This window comes from Furipterus horrens, unplaced genomic scaffold (assembly GCF_987537825.1).
Source record: "Furipterus horrens unplaced genomic scaffold, mFurHor1.1.pri manual_scaffold_8, whole genome shotgun sequence".
NCBI classification, from domain to species: Eukaryota; Metazoa; Chordata; class Mammalia; order Chiroptera; family Furipteridae; genus Furipterus; species Furipterus horrens.
In genome coordinates, this window is record NW_028327178.1 from 71,303,143 (window position 1) to 71,316,328 (window position 13,186).

Sequence of the window (13,186 nt, forward strand, 5' to 3'; positions counted from 1 at the left end):
CAGTGCAAAAACCATGGAAGGTTCCAGTCAAACAGACGAATTGGCTGCTATTCCAAGCCTGGTTCCTTGAGCAGCTCAATGAGTCTTTAAAGATCCAAGGTCCTTCCCTCTATCTTCCTGCAGTGCATTCTTCTATAGGTCCCTCATGGTGGTAATATTTAGGGGCAACATCCAATAGAGCAACAAAAAGAGTCATTTTCTCCTATACATACCTCTTTCTCCAAAGAGCCTATTCTCCAGAAGTCCTTCAGTGACTTCTCCCCCATCTCATTGGACAGGTCTGATTCCATTACCCTTACCAGGAATGGCTTAGTTTCATCAAGCCACCTTTGATGCCGAATCTCCTGGCTTTGTGGCAGAGTGTGAGTTGTGGAACCAAATTAGGGTGTTAGGGAGGAAAAGACAAAGTGAATACTGCATGTCCTCTGCGGTGGGAAATGTTTATCACTGAGTGTGCCCCTGACATCAAACATGTCACTTGTTATAGGGACGTGACCTTACACATATTTGGGAGGTAGCTGGCTACATAGTTCTAGTGCTGGGCTGACAGGACAGGCAACCTGGCCCAGAAGTGAGAGAAGCTGACAGTGGTCCAGGGTAGCTGATCTTGCTGCAGGCCCCCAACACCAGTGAGTTAGAAAGGTGGGAGGAGGAGCTAGCTGCATACAGTCCAAGGCCCACAGGTGAGTCAGCAGATCAGGGATCATCCCATGAGCTGCAACAGTACCCAGGCCTGCACGCAGACCTTTCCAGGGTAGAAAGACTAGTGTTGTGTCACTGCTGCCTTCCAAGGTGGAAGTCTGTGGAAAAGGGAATCCTTCGAAGCTTAGTTCTAGCTCAATTAAATTGGCATGTAACAAAGCCAGAAGCCACAATGAGTGGGGCTTTGATGTTAAGAAAGAGCCTAGTTAAAACCTGAAGCTAAGTAAGGGATAAAGAGGTCCTATAGCCTGAGCACTGGCATTTAGTGACCATAGAGGAAAATGTAGCTTTATTCTTATTTTCTTTCATTTTTTTTCCCCATTCACTGCTGTAAACTCTAGTTGCCCAATCAGAGCAAAGTAAGAAGGACACCTCCCCAAGTCTTTCAGTCATTCCTAAAACCCACAGTTTTGACACACTGTTGTGAGGCCTGTGAAGGATAAACTGCAAAGGACCTGTTGGGGAAAATTCAGGAGCAGTTAATCCTAGGAGGTCAGTCAGCCCCTATATTTTGCTGAAATCAGCAAATCAAAAGCACTGTTCCCATTGGATAAATTCCTGCAGCAGCTTTGAAAGATTTATCAATTCTAAAAGGGGTGTGTGTGGGGGGAGGGGTGATAACTAAAGGGCAAAATCTCTGACAAACATGCAGGAGAGATACTTGTTACAGAAAGATGTTTGTTCAAGTTTATTATTTAACAGTGGTTATTATAACAGTATACACATTATAGAAACACAAAATTTTAAGGTAAAGAGAATCTGAAAAGATTTTGTATAATTATTCACTTAAAAATGAAGATCCTTGCCATGGCCAGTGTGGCTCATTTGGTTGGAACGTTGTTCCATACACCAAAAAGTTGAAGGTTCAATTCCCAGTCAGGGTTGCATATGGAAGCAACTAATTGATGTTTCTCTCTCACATCGATGTTACTCTCTCTCTTTTCCTCTCTCTCTAAAATAAACATAAAAAAGTGAGGATCCTTACTAATATATACAACATGAGTAAATATTAAAAATATGCCAAGTAGTTGGGATGATGGCGGAGGACTGAGGGGAGGCTGCGCTTTCAGGCTCCCGAGACCCGTCTGCAGTTTGGGATAATTGCAGACAGAACATCTCAGTGAGCAGCTGGACACTGGCAGGAGTCGAGCCATGGCACTGCTGGATTAGAGAAAATCCATCTGGGAACAACCTGTTTAGTGAGGATAGCGGAGAAAAAGGAGATGAAACGGGATTCCTGACTGGGGTGGCTGCCCGAGCTGCGGCTGGAAGTACACAAAGGCTTTTTGGTGACCACAGGCAGCCCTGGAGAGGAGTCGGGAGGAGAGCGGATCTCTGCCTGCTGGCAGAGACGGGACTCGACCAAGTGGCATTGGCGCTGAAGGACAGGAGACAGCGTGCTTCCAGGCAAGTGAGAACATAACTCTCTCCTTTATATTTTTCTCTAGTGGGTGGTGCAGAGGAGAGGAAACTTTGGGGGTAGTAGGCCGTTCTTCAGGAGCGCAGGCGCAGAGGTGCGCTCATCCACTCCCCAACCGTACCCTTGGGTCCCGGGGGCGTGCATAGGGAAGTGCTCTCACTCACTGGCCCAGGTGCGCGGGGCCATGAGTCCAGGCGTCCCTCGGACACTCCCCAACGGACATAAGATCAGTGCCCCTACGGGCACCAGGAGGGCCCACTGAACAGGCAGAGAACCGTGCACAGCCACCCCTAGACAGCTCCAGTGGGCGCTGGGCCCCAGGCCAGAAAGCAGACCACTAGCTCAGGCTCTGCTCCTGCCCGCCCAGACAGGTGAGGGAAGGAGGGCGGCTGCAGCACGGGAACAGCGGGAGGCAGCAACTCACGGACATTCACTTCCACTGAGCACAAGTTTCCGGGGACCCGCCCTAAGAGGTGAGAGACCAACTCCTGGAGCTTGGCTCAGCAGGACTAAGGGCACAGGGGTGCCAGCGCGAAAACACCTCAGCCCGGGGACAATAGGCGCCAATCGCGGGGCAAGCTCTCAGGCTGCCCGCATGTGCAGGGGCGCCCTAGAAGGACACCTCAGCACGAGCGCGAAAACACCTGGGCCTGGAAACAATATGGGCCAACCGTGGGGCAAGCTCTCGGGCCGCCCGGCCCGTGCAGGGACGTGCAAGGACACCTCAGCTGGCTCCAGCGGGCAGCAAGGGAGTGAGCAATGCCGGCAACCGCGGGCGCACACCATTGTTGCAAGAAACAAGAACCTCTGAACTGCCAGACTAGACCAGCTGCAGACTCAGAAAAAGAAGACTACACACCAAGGCTGAACTGAGTAAAAACATCCTTTTTTTATTTTTTCACTTTTTTCTCTCTTTCTTCTTTCTTTTCTTTCTTTCCTTCTTCTTTTCTTTCTTCTTTTTTCTTGTTTTTTTTCCCCTTCCAAAAAGAAAAACAAACTATATCTCTAACGTGTTGCATATAACCTCTCCTTCTCATCCTTTCTCTTTAATCGTTATTTGTGTGTCTAGTTTAGTCCCCCTATAACTCTAAATAATAGAATATAATTACTATATAAACCCAATACAATACAATCCCACTTTCTTACTATATTATGCATTTTTCCATCCTTTTCTTCAATTTTTATTAACATGCAATGTAAATATTACCTACTGGCTTGCGTAGTCTCAACTATTATTACTCTATCACCCCCTCTATCAAAAATTATATTTTTCTTCCCTAAAAACAACTCTTATCTATTCTTCTTAGAGTATAAAAGCTCTGATCTCTTTACATTTATATTAATACGGGCTCGTTGGCTGACAATAGCGGGATAGAGGATGGGGGATAATTTTTGAGGGTGTGGGTATCCTGCCTGGGCTGTGTGTTTATGTTTTTAACAGCATCTCCACAAAAGAACTCAAGACAAAGTGGATAGAGTGACTCTCAATCAACTAGCCAGGAGGAAGATCCTACCAAAGAACATTTGAAATATAACCAGACAGTATAAACAAAAGACATAAAGGGTAACTCAAGATCATCAGGCTCAGGATATCAAAGAGACTGCGCCACTGAAACCCCCAGATCTCCCATAAAAAATCTCACACCACAAAGGAGGGAAGTCAAAGCAGACCATTCCCCTGCCAAAAAAACAAACAAATAAATAAATAAATAAAAACAAGAAAAACCCAACATGGTAAGATGCAAAAATAACACCTCAATGAAAAGAAAAGAGGAATCCTCAGAAAGAGAGACAGGTGAAACAGACATAGCCCAAATGTCAGACATGGAATTCAATACAATGGTGGTAAAGAAGTTCAATATACTCGACATCCTTAAAAACAACTATGACAACCTCCAAGGAAGTTACCAGCAGATCCAAGAAAATTACAGGGAACTTGCAGAGACTACACCACCATAAAAAAAAGCATAGAAACTGTTAACAAGAACCAGGAAGAATGGAAGAATTCAATCTCTGAACTGAAAAACAAAGTAGAATCAGTCAAAAGCAGACTAAACGAAGCAGAGGATCGGATTAGTGAGTTAGAGATAATGTAGAGAAAACTCCCAGACAATACAGCAAAATGAAAAAAGATTGAAAAAATATGAACAAGATGTAAGGGAATTACAGGACAGCATGAAAAGAAATAATATCAGGATCATTGGAATTAGAGAGGGAGAAGAAAAGGAGCATGGAATTGAAAAACTGATAGGAGAAATAGTGACAGAAAATTATCCTAACCTGATGAGAGAAAAAGTTACATAAGTTCAGGAAGCACAGAGAGTTCCAATGAAGAGGAACCCCCAAAAACCCACTCCAAGGCACATCATAATTAAAATAGCAACATTCCAAGACAAAGAGAGAATCCTAAAAGCAGCAAGAGAAAAACAGCAAATAACATACAAGGGAGCTCCGATAAGGCTATCAACTGATTTCTCAACAGAAACATCACAAGCCAGAAAGGAATGGTCAAAAATATTTCAAGCAATGAAAAACAAAGGCCTACAACAAAGAATACTCTACCCAGCAAGGCTCTCATTCAAAATAGAAGGTGAAATAAGGAGTTTCTCAGACAAAGGAAGACTAAAAGAATACATCTCCACCAAACCAGCATTGCAAGAGATGCTAAAGGGAATGTTCTAAAGAAGAAAAAGAAAAAAAAAAGAGGAGAGGAACAGAGGTACAAAGGGAAATGAATAAATACACGTCAATAATAACCTTAACTGTAAATGGATTAAATGCTCCAATTAAAAGACATAGGGTAACACAATAAATAAGAAAACAGGACCCACATATTTGCTGTCTACAAGAAACACACCTCAAAACAAAAGATTTACACAGACTGAAAGTAAAGGGATATAAAAAAATATTCCAAGCAAACGGACCGGAAAAAAAAGCCAGGGTAGCAGTCCTCATATTAGACAAAACGGATTTCAAAGCAAGGGCAATTACAAGAGACAAAGAAGGACATTTCATAATACTTAAAGGAACAATCCATCAAAAAGATATGACATTGATAAACATATATGAACCCAACATAGGAGCACCCAAATACATAAAGCAAATACTAGAAGACCACAAGAAGGATATCAACAACAACACACTCATAGTAGGGGACTTCAACACTCCATTATCAACAATAGACAGATCATCAAAGCAAAGAAACACCAAGGATATACAGGCATTGAACAATACACTAAACCACATGGACCTAAGTGATATATATATAGAACTTTCCACCCCAAAGAAGCAAAATATACATTCTTTTCAAATGCACATGGGACATTTTCAAAGATAGACCACATGACAGGACACAAAACAAGCCTCAACAAATTCAAGAAAATTGAAATCATATCAAGCATCTTTTCAGATCACAATGCCTTGAAACTAGAAATCAATCTCAGAGAAACAAATCAAAGACACCCAAACTCATGGAGAATGAATAACATGCTATTAAATAATGAATGGTTAACAATGACATCAAAGAAGAAATCAAGAAATTTCTAGAAACTAATGATAATGAGCACACAACAGCCCAAAACCTGTGGGACACAGCAAAAGCAGTCCTGAGAGGGAAGTTCATAGCAATACAGGCATATCTGAAAAGGATAGAAGAATCTCAAATAAAAATCCTAACCATAAAACTACAAGAATTAGAATAACAACAACAAACAAAGCCTAGAGCAAGAAGAACGAATGAAATCCTCAAGATCAGAGCAGAACTAAATGACATAGAGACTAAACAAACAATCCAAAAATCAACAAAACTAGGAGCTGGTTCTTCGAAAAAATCAACAAAATCGACAAGCCTCTAGCCAGTCCAATCAAGAAAAAAAGAGAGAAGACACAAATAAACAAAATCAGAAATGAAAGAGGAGAAATAACCACTGATGCCACAGAAATACAAATGATAGTTAGAAATTACTACAAACAACTGTATGGCAAGAAATTTGACAATCTAAAAGAAATGGACAAATTTCTAGAAACATACAACCTTCCAAAGCTGAATCAAAAAGAAGTGGAAAGTCTCAACAGATCAATAACAAAGAAGGAAATTGAAACAGTAATAAAAAATCTCCCTGCACACAAAAGCCCTGGACCGGATGGCTTCACAGGTTAATTCTACAAAACATTTAGGGAAGAACTAACTCCTATCCTCCTCAAACTATTCTGAAATACCCAAGAAGAGAGAAAAATCCCAAACTCTTTCTATGAAGCCGTTATTATCCTTATCCCATAACCACATCAAGACACAACAAAGAAAGAAAACTACAGCCAATATTGCTGATGAACATAGATGCTAAAATCCTTAACAATATATTGGCAAACAGGATCCAGCAATTCATCAAAAAGATCATACATCATGATCAAGTGGGATGCAGGGATGGTTTAATATTAGCAAATCAATAAATGTAATACACCATATAAACAAAATGAAAGACAAAAACCACATGATCATATCAATAGATACTGAAAAGGCATTTGATAAAGTACAACACCCAGTTATGATGAAAACACTCAGCAAAATGGGAATAGAAGGAGCATACCTTAACATCATTAAGGCTATATATGAGAAGCCTGAGGCCAACATCATACTCAATGGACAAAAACTAAAAGCATTCCCCCTGAATTCAGGAACCAGACAAGGTTGTCCACTCTCTCCACTCCTAGTTAACATAGTGTTGGAAGTCCTAGCCACAGCAATCAGACAAGAAAAAGAAATAAAAGGCATCCAAATTGGGAAAGAAGAAGTAAAACTATCATTATATGCAGATGAGATGATAGTATACCTAGAAAATTCTATGAACTCCACTAAAAGACTACTCAATATAATAAGGAAATTTGGCAAAATAGCAGGGTACAAAATAAATATACAGAAATCTAAGGCATTTCTGTACACCAACAATAAAATATCAGAGACAGAGACAAAAAGAAAATACCATTTACTATAGCAACAAGAAAAATAAAGTACCTAGGAGTAAACTTAACCGAAGAGATAAAATACCTGTACTCTGAAAATTACATAACATTGAAGAAAGAAATTAAGGAAGATACAAATAAATGGAAGCAAATAACCTGTTCTTGAATGGGAAGAATCAACATCATCAAAATGGCCATACTACCCAAAGCAATTTACAGATTCAATGCAATCCCTATTAAAATACCAATGACATATTTCACAGACCTAGAACAAGTACTCCATAAATTCATATGGAGCCAAAAAAGACCCCGAATAGCAAAAGCAATCTTGAGACAGAAGAACACAGCAGGAGGAATCACAACACCAGATATCAAACAATACTACAAAGCCACTGTGATCAAAACAGTCTGGTACTGGCATAAGAACAGACATATAGATCAGTGGAACAGAATAGAGTCCAGAAATAAACCCAGGCCTCTATGGTCAACTAATATTTGATAAAGGAGGAAGGAACATAAAATGGAGTGAGAAGAGGCTCTTTAACAAATGGTGCTGGAAGAACTTGATAGGGACTTGGAAATAAATGAAACTAGACCACCAACTCACACCACAAACGAGAATAAACTCAAGATGGATCAAAGACTTAAATGTAAGCCATGACACCATAAAAGTCCTAGAGGAAAACATAGACAGGAAAATTTCAGATGTCTTACGTAACAATATCTTCATGAATACATCTCCTAAGGCAAGAGAAATAAAGGAAAAAATAAACAAATGGGATCATATCAAACTAAAGAGTTTCTGCTCAGCAAAAGAAAACATCAGCAAGATGAAAAGGAAACCAACCATATGGGAAAACATATTTGCCAATGACATCACAGACAGGGGACTGATTTCCAAAATATGTAAAGAGCTTATACAACTCAACATCAAGAAAACAAACAACCCAATTAAAAAATGGGCAAAGGAACTGAACAAATACTTCTCTGAAGAGGACATACAGAAGGTCCATAGACACATGAAAAAATGCTCAACATCATTAGCCATCAAGGAGATGCAAATAAAAACCACAATGAGATACCATTTTACACCAGTCAGAATGGCCATCATCAACAAATCAACAAACAACAAGTGCTTGCGAGGATGTGGAGAAACGGGAACCCTACTGCACTGTTGGTGGAAATGCAGACTGGTACAGCCACTATGGAAAACAGTATGGAATTACCTCAAAAAACTAAAAATGGAACTGCCTTTTGAACCAGCGATTCCACTGCTAGGATTATACCTGGAAAATCGTAAAACACTAATTCAAAAGAATTTATGCACCCCTATGTTCATAGCAGCACTGTTTACAATAGCCAAGTGCTGGAAACAGCCTAAGTGCCCAACTGTAGATGAGTGGATCAAAAAACTGTGGTACATTTACACAATGGAATACTATGTAGCAGAAAGAAAGAAGGAACTGCTGCCATTTGCTACAACATGGATGGAACTAGAGAGAATTATGATTAGTGAAATAAGCCAGGCGAAGAAAGAAAAATATCATATATCACCTAGTACAGGAAACTAAAGAACAACACAAACAAAAGAACTAAATAGAACCAAGAGCAGAATAGCAGTCAATAGGGGGGAGGAGGGAGGGAGGGAAGAGGGATAAGTAAGCGAAGGGTTTAGTCAAAGAACATGTATAAATGACTCATGGACATGGACAACGGGGAGAGAAATGATTGTGGGAGAAGGAGTGGGCTGGGTGGGGGAGAGAAATGGGGGACAATTGGGACAACAGTAATTGAAAAACCAAAAAAAAAAAAAAAGAAGTAATATTAGGTCTTAGAGTTTTTAGTTCTTGGTTCACATCTTTATTAAAATATAGGAAAAATGGGTTGCTTCCCTTGACTAAAAAAATGAAAGTAATATGATTCCCAGGAATTACATTGTATCTTCTGTACCCTTCGGTGGTCTTTCAGATATCTCTTCAGAAGAAATGCAGGACCTTGAAAGATGGGTTTCAGATCATAAGTGTAGGCTTTGGGGAGAGTTACAGCCCCTGTTTGGGTCCAGATCGAACCAAGGAACATGGACTAGCTGCAGTTGCAATTAGCCTTTCTTTAGTGGGCCCATGGACCTTAGTATCAAGCTGGGCTTAGGAATGGAAGGCTATTAATTTCATTTAGGCATCTGCTCATAATTAATTTCTTAGGAACGTGGCCTGTGTTGCGTGCATCTGGAAGCATTTTCACAGATATGGCACCACCACGTGCAAACCCCTGTTATCAAAATCTTTGGCTTTTATTCAAGTTCATCCAATTAAAATTTAGGTCTAAGGGAATGGAAACTGTTCTGTTAAGTCTGGGATTTAGTTAAACTCTTGTATGACAAACACCAGTCTCTCAAATCTTGGCAAGACAAGCTAGGTTTTGTTGTAGCCTCAGAATTACAGAGGGAAACTCAACACACTTGGACAGTTGGCTTCCTTTTGGAACAGGGTGGCCCACTATTATTTGTCATCGAGTTCTCCTTTCCCACTGTGGTTTATTTCTGTGTGTCCATGATGGATGGGTCTCAAATGCATTCATGCTGTCCATGTTCTTCCCAACACTGGCCAAGTCAGCGCCTGTGTAAAGAGAACAATAATAAGTGATAATATATTGTGTGAGACCTTTGCATCTTGTAAACTTTCTCTTTTTTCTAAAAAGGAACAATAAAACTACAAACTTCAGCAGGTTATTTTTTCAAATAACCTTCTTATCATAGGCCTTCCCTTAGTAGCCTACATAGGCCTCTGATTCCCCAGTGAGAGCCTATCTATGGTAATTTGTAGTTGATGACATTTTACTTGGACATGAGATGGCAGGAAAGGGGAGTGTGTGTGAGAAGGAAATCTAGTTTCAGAATGGCCAGATGACTGAGACCAAGCATGGCTGCCATATCTGGTTTATCCACTTTGAGAGTTAGAGGTAAGGCTCAGCATGTTAGGCCATATAGATGCCCCTTTTCCTGGAATTGCAAGGTTATCCATATATCCAAGCCAATATTGCTCTAGTTATACGAAGACAGAACTACATTCTGCCAAAGAGGTTCCCAGTTCATTTTGATCTACTAGTGGCATAGCTATAGTTATCATTTTTAGACATTATATGATATAAATAGTAATAGATATATTTGTATATCATATGTATAATATATTAAATGATTATATTAAACAGAGTTATCCTCTCTTGAAATACTCCTTGCTTAACTATAGAAAAGACATCCTTATTTGGCATTTTTATAATGCTAAAACTCTACCTGTGACCTTTATAATAACTCCAAGTCCCTCTAGTCTGACCCAATTGTCTACTTCAAATAAAAACATAGAAAATGTGGGAAAAACATTAAACGCTCAAATCATGTCTTCAATGTACAATTGAGTACTTAGAATATGGAATTGAAAAGGGGTTTGCCAGATTGCCTTAGGCTGAATTGATACAGATGGCCCAGTATAATGCATGATAGTTTAAATCTGGATTTGAAATCATTACATCCCAGATGCAAACCCCTGCTTAGCTCCCCCAGCTCTATGGACCATGAAATCCAAGAAGTTCTTTTGTTTGAATTATCTAAGTAGGCTTTAGAGTGAATTCAAATTCACTTTAAAGTTACTTGAACCTACAGCTTTGTATGCTAGCTGTAAGGTTGCAGACTTGCTGAACAGATTTGTCATACATTTTCCTGCTACAACATTTTATCAGCACCGATTATTGAACAGCTACAGACTGTTCTTGTGGTCATGGGTAATGAGGATGTCATAGAGAGAAGAGCTAATATGTATGATGTTTGGATGGTGGTAATATGATAAGATCCCTCACAGCCCACAATCTAGTTCCTGGATTTCATTTCAAAGGGACTTTGACAAATTGGAAGGTGAGCAGTGCCAATCCAATCAACTTATGGAAGGGTTTGAAAACCATAAAGGAAGAAGACCTGAGGAGAAAAAAAAAAAAAACAACAAAACTGAATATTTGAAAGACACAGACAAGAAACTGGGTCAGGGTCAAAACTGGGAGCAGTCAGTATAAATTGCATTAACATAGATGCTGACTTGGCCAGAAGTCCAAAATCAAGGTGTCACAGAGCTGTGCTCTCTACGAAGGCTCTAGGGAGGATCCTCCCTTGCCTCTCTCAGCTTCTGGTGGCTCCTGGCTTTGCTTGGCTTGTGGCCACATCACTCTAGTCTCTGTCTTCATCTTTACATGGCCTCCCCTGTATCTGTGTCTCAAATCTCCCTCTGTTTTTTTCTTATGACAACTGTCATTGCAGATAGCGCCCACCCTAAATCCAGAATGATCTCATCTTGAGATTCTTAACATGATTACACCTGCAAAGACTCTTTTTTCAAACAGGGCCACATTCACTGTTTCCAGGGCCACACTCACAGGACCACCTAGCATCGGGGTCCACCATCCAATTCATGTAGGCAGTGTCCTCTCCCCTTTGGGACTATCCCACCTCCTGGATTATCTTCCTAGCTTCCCTTATCGTGTTGTAGGCCCTGTCACTGACCTGGAGCCTTGGGTGCCCATGGAGTCCCTTGGCAGGAGCCAAAGGCACTAGTACCTTGGTAAAGCTCTCACTGGTACAAGAAGAAAATGGGGTGATGGTCTTTCCCCTTTGCTGGATTATGACTGAGTTCCCATTCTTGCTGGCCTGCTGCTTCCTCCACTGTCTTTAGGTCCTGTAGCCCTCCTTCCTTATCAGCTAAGGATCAGACAGTCAACAGGAAGGACAAGATAATGTGTACCCTTCAAGAGGACAGCATTGAAGAGGGGGCAAATCCACCTCAAAACTCCAGATGGATAGCTGCTGCTGGTTGAAAGCTGACAGTTGCTGATTATAAAGTTAGTTCCATTCACCAACCAGAAAACAAAGGTGCTGGCTTGATAGAAGGTAGTTTTCTGACAACACCATTCAAAAGTGGACGGCAATGTTGGCAGCTGTTAGTGTTCGAACAGAAGTTCTGAGCCTTCTTATTTGTTAGAAAATTTTTATTTATTTGAATTAATTTAAAATTTTTCCTCCCCCACATGTAGGGAACATGGTAAATGTTGGAAAGTATTTGCTACTTTTGTAGCATTGGATTGAAGGAAGATTTCCTATGCTCCTGAAGGTCACTCACAACACCTAGAAACAGAAAAGAAGCAGTGTGTACACTAATGCTTGCCTCAAGAGGGTCAGCTCTAACTACTGGACAAGGTAATAAAGAAAAAAAAATGAAAACTCAAGAAGGAAGCCCATGATATCCACAGCTGCATCAAAAACACACTAATTTCTGCCTTCCTCACCCCATTTCATTCTCTTTCTGAAGGTCATTTCTCTTACTGTGAGATTATTGTCTGAATTGGATTTTGCATGTAGTTCTACTTACAGAGTATAAAACTCTCAGTTTTAGACTAACATCTCCAACTCCTTTCTGCTTGTTTATAAATCTAGCTGTTTATTGTCCATTAAAACATTATGTGAATGAGGATGGAGAGGAGAATTGTACCATGCATGGTTTTTCTGAGGAATCTTGGCAGACTGCAGGCCAGTACTTTAAACAGAGCACTGTCTGATAATACTTGGTTCTAGGCTATGTTAATCTTGTCTTTCATGGTTTACTTTATAGGAGACCAAGCTCTCTGGCGACACAAAACATAGACCAAATAAAGACACCTTCTGAGGCTGGATGCTCCATAGCATTGCCACACAGTTGGTGGTCCTCAAGGCAGCATTTTCTCTATCAAGCTGCCTCCTGATTGGATGGGCGCCAACTGGCAGATAGAGAATGTGTATTTCATTGACTTGATCATAAGGAACACATAGTTCCACCAAGTCACTGTCTCCTCCAGTATGGTATCATTTTAGTAACTCCAAAACACAATGGTGATTTTTTTTCTTGCCAAACCTATCTGTCAGATTCCCTACCCTTTTTCAGCCAGGCACTTTCAGAATTCTTATTTGCAATTCATTGCTCACTTTGGTCTTCTGAAATTCGAGTTAAGAAACCTCATCTCAGAAGATATGGAAGGATTTCTGGCCAAGACAGAGGCCTAGACAGACACTCCTGGGTCTCTCTCTACAACTAA

The 13,186-nt window shown here is 40.6% G+C and overlaps 1 long non-coding RNA gene across 4 annotated transcripts in view; it reads right to left on the bottom strand.

Moving 5' to 3' along the window:
* Nucleotides 1-8,912: 8,912 nt before the first annotated feature.
* LOC150003126 (uncharacterized) overlaps nt 8,913-13,186 on the bottom strand; it is a 112,783-nt gene continuing 108,509 nt past the window's right edge. For all 4 annotated transcript variants that reach the window (XR_016512747.1, XR_016512748.1, XR_016512749.1 and 1 more), the window contains exon 3: nt 8,913-9,696. This is a non-coding gene — a long non-coding RNA (uncharacterized LOC150003126). The remainder of the gene's footprint in view (nt 9,697-13,186) is intronic.